This window comes from Corvus hawaiiensis, chromosome 26, assembly GCF_020740725.1.
Source record: "Corvus hawaiiensis isolate bCorHaw1 chromosome 26, bCorHaw1.pri.cur, whole genome shotgun sequence".
Classification (NCBI taxonomy): Eukaryota; Metazoa; Chordata; class Aves; order Passeriformes; family Corvidae; genus Corvus; species Corvus hawaiiensis.
In genome coordinates, this window is record NC_063238.1 from 19,620,222 (window position 1) to 19,624,973 (window position 4,752).

Genomic DNA, 4,752 nt, shown 5'->3' on the forward strand with positions numbered 1-4,752 from the left:
ATTAAATGTCTCTGGCTGTTACTCCAGAACTGTTACTGATGGGAAAGTCAATGGGGCAACTAAGATAAGGGTATGGTTTTTCATGGAGCTGTTGTGCTTTTTGAAAGAAGTGTGCCAGGTGCAAACCAGATTCACACAAGATCAACACTACCCTTCTTGACATATTTAAATGGTATCACATACAGATGTAGAAGTACATGTTCTTCCAGTATTCTTACAGATTTAAATATGCTAAGGATGAACTAAACAGTAAAACCCTCACTTGTGTTTTCACAGGTGCTGTAAACTGGGCTGCTGTTTTTGATCTGTAAGGCAAGGAGAAGGGGCAAGAACAGAAATAGGGCAAAAAAAAAGAGAGTGTGCCAGGTATTTTGAAAGCTTGTTGCTTCTGGGCCTGCTGGGAAGATGGGAATATTTGGGCTGGTAATGGCTGTTTTCTGAGGCGCTGACCATCCCAGCAGGAACAGTTATCACCTCACACGCTGCTGCCCATGAGTTGGCAATGCCAGCATAGCACGAGGCCGCTGTCCAGTGCCTGGCGTAAGGAGCGCTGGACTGCAGCCATTTCACAGATCCCAGCAACCTGCTCTCCTAAGCAACTTTGCCTGTGCCTGCAGAGAATTGTGCTCCTGACTGGAAAATGAAAACATAAAGCAGAAAAAACAGTTCGCTTATCAATTGTCTCCCAGTTTTCTGGTGCTGGCAATTACACTGCTGGAAATTTCTACTTCATTTGGTGGGTATTGTTTATGTTCTTACATTAAATGATGATAATCTAGTGTTCTCTCAAATACCTGATATATACAATAATTAATTTGAAGGGCCAATGACAGGTCTAGCCAAGAGAGATTTACTATATGTTGCCAAATATAAATATTAAAGGATTTTGTAGCTGTGTGAACAAAATGCTTATATGTAGGAAAAAAAACATCCCAGAACCGACTGGTTTTTCTATTGGGTGAACTAATCAGGGAAATTATTTCTTTTTAACATACTGATTGTGCTCCACAAGGCTGTAGATTGCAGGAAGTGACACAGTCGCACTTGCTCCCTGTACTAGATACGATTCAGGAAAGCAGAAGACATTTAATAAAGACAGTATCAACATTGCACGTGTAAAAATGAGCAATTGCACATCTAAATGAGCGTGTAATTGTAATTGCACGTGCTTTTAGTTTTGTAATGGATGGCACTTAACAGCAAAGTAATGACTTTGTGCTGAAATGAAGGGACTTTTGGGTCAGCCTGAGGGCAGACTTGTAGCTGCAAGTTTAAAAAGCCATTTTCCGTGTAATTTGATATTCAGTTGTGCAGCCAAATGTAAGCTGTCTGTTTGCATATATAATTGTGGTTTATTTAGCAGTACTTTTTTGGGAGACACTTTTTTTTTTCTTAAAGCCACATTCAAAGTAATTTAATCACAAAGCAATTTAAAAAAAAAAGGCATTATTTCCAATGTCGTGTCCCTTATTAAGTCAGTCAACAGAAAAAACACCGTAAATGTACATGTAAATATATTGTGCACACACAGAATGTTATAGTTTTATTTTTGTGACGTGGCTACTTTCAGCTGAACTAGTAACTTGCCCTGGGGGGGCAGCCTAGGGAAAGAACATAAAAGCTCTTTCACCTGCTGACTGTTCCTGAAATTGAGCTACTTAATATATTGAGGTTCATTTTTCAATAGAGTTAAGAATTCAGAATATTAATCATGAGTATTAATCTTGTTCTTTCTGACTACAGAAATTGTTGAATTAGAAGTGGGAAGCTATTGCTGTATTTAGTGCTTACCATCTGTAACCAGAGGAATGTTTATGATCAGCATATAATACTATATAAAATAATACATCAAATATATTTTCTCTACATACAAAAATTCTTTCAAGTCTGTCAACTGTCACACTTCTCAAATTAGGATTTTGTATTTCCCTTTAAAATTAATTTTCTGGTAACATTAATTGTAACAGATTCTCAATATTTTTCTTTAAATTTCTGATTTATTTAAATGTGGAGAAAAAAATCTCAACAACATGGATCAAAAGCACTGTGTAAGTACGAAAAAATCCCTAAATGACAGATAAAATTATTTTATAAATAAAATGTATATCAAAACTAAACATTCATTATTTTGGGGGAGGTCTGCCTTGTTCATCTCTATCGCTGAGGGATGGCAGTACTGAATTGCAGAGGTTAATTACTGCACCTGAACTGAAGGTGCATTCCGGAGGCACTGAATATTCTCAGTAAGTGCAGACACTGAACATCAGCATTTCAAGTGACCTTAGTTTGCAGGCTCTGAAACAACAGCTGCATATCCTGCTTCTTGACAGGGATCCCAGAAGCCACAGGCAGGAGGATTAAAAGGCAGAAAGGCCCATGAAACCTGTGGGCTCTGCTGTGTAGAGTCCAGAGTAGCTGGGCAGCAGGGTGTGTGCTTACTGCCTGGTCCAGCACTGGCACTGCACATTTCTCAGTGTTGCTCTTTTGTTTTGATACACAAAATGATGTCTCTGTTGAAGAATTAGCCTGTGGGGAGCACAGCTCAGATGCAGAGCTTGAGTTTGCTACATGATTCATTGGATACTGGAAGAAGATGCCATGGGACAGTTGATGCCTAGAGACTGAAAACTGATAGACTGCAGCTAATAGCTTGATGAACTAACTTTGTATCTAAAGGAGGGTATCAGAAAGTATAAAGGTATCTGCTGTTTGCTTTTTTTTTTTTTTTACATTAAAAAAAGCATAAGGTAAAGAAGTTAGGAAAGATTTGTGGTTCTGCTTAGAATCAATCAATAAAAATTCATCTATCATTATTTGTGACAAACTCATAATCTGTACACACACACTTAGTAGTAGATAGATTAAACAACAAAACAAAAGACAAAAAAAACCCCCATACATACAGTTCTCTTGTGTGGTTTTAGATATTCACAGGGAAAGAGACTCACACATTTAATAAGTAATAACAGTCCCATAAGAGTTCATTTTGCTTTGGGAGAACTGAAATTCTGAAATCAAGGCTTAATAGATTTAATGAAAGTTTGCACTTCTTTTTTTCTGGGCCAGAATTTCACCTGTTATTTGTATAGATTCCTTTACTCTGAATTCTTACATCTGATGCATCTATCATAGCTGAATTACAAGACCTTTATATATGCTGGAATTAGTTTCTGAATCTGAAAAAAAAACTTCAAGAGAAATCAGTTCATGCTTCAATGCAATGAAGAATTCTGCCTTCCAGTATTTCAGTCATGAGAGTTGGGTTTAGTTCTTAGGCTGATTGAGATTGTTGTCATAGCTTTTAATACCATGAGTATATATAGAGTTGTATTACTAAGACACTGCTACCTTTAGACTCAGACTCAATCAGCATGATTCAGCAAATGGCACCAAAACCTGTACTGATAAATAAAGATGCAGTAGAATGTGGACAGAATAGTCAGGACCAAGAGCATTAACAGCCATAAAAAAGAGATCAAAGTTTGGAATGTGAGATAAGAAAACATGTATCAACTGTGCAAAAGAGTAGTGATTATAAAAAATACACACATTAAAACTATGCATTCATGCTTCTTTGGATTGAGATAATTGTTTGTGTCATAGCTGTGACACGGTCATCCAAATTGTTGACAATTTTAGTTTACATGCCAAATAGGAAATATAATTTTAAGCTAATACAGCTGTAGTGTGTTCAGATGTATATATATGCATGAGATTAAGAATGACCTAATTGAAAATCAATCCTTTGTAAATTAATCCATTTTTATGCACCCTGGGAAATAAGATTTGCTTTTCACCTTGAAATATATTGTAAAATTACTAAATGCATATTGCTAACTATTGGAATGGAATAATTATGACCTTATTTAGCTTTTGCTAGATGTGAGGTATGGCTGATTTATAAGGAATCAGAATAAAGTTCCTTACTTATATTGCTATTTAAATTTTTATTTATTTACATGAGAGAGATTAATATTTCTATAGCTTTTAAGTTAGTACCTGTCTTACATCAATTCACTGTTCTTCTAGGTAGTGAATACCTAGTAGCTTGCAAAGATGAACTAAGAAGATAGCAGTCAGTGTAACTTTAGTGCCTATTTGATCTTTCTGCATTACAAAATACATCATCTCCATTTCAGAAGAGGCAGGGGATAAGCCTTAGTCTTGTCCTAAAACAGAGTTTGGAGCATACACCTACCCCCTGTACAGAGATAATCTGGCTGCTGTGTGTGCTGCCGAAGACAGTGAGAATGTAAGAAAGAACAAAATTCTGCGCTTCACTTCACTGTGTGGAACTGATCTCTTGCCATGGGAGCTAGCATGAGAGGACCAAGATAGTGCATTGAAGCAATCTGAGAAATAGCAGTTCAGAGGAGTGCAGAACAAAGGCAGCAAGTTTTGTCTGTCTGCTTAGCAGCTGCTTTTTCTCTGCCAGAAACAGCAGTTTCATAGACTTAGGGAAGTAACTCCTGCCTGTGCAGAGACTCCTTGTGATAGAAACTAATTGCCAGAAGCAGGAGAGGTGTGGCAAGAGAACACTTGCACTGGGGCGCACTAAGGGAAAATGAATGCATTGTATGCCTTGGCTTGGCATTGCCTACTGCGGATCATCCTGCTAAAAGAAGCCAGAAACTGTACAGTTTATGCTCCAATTCACCCATTGTTTACTTACTCTCAGCTATCTAAGCTTGCCACTTCATTGTGGCAGTGGACCCATCAAATTTTGGCTGGTTTGTATCTCAGGTTGTTCTG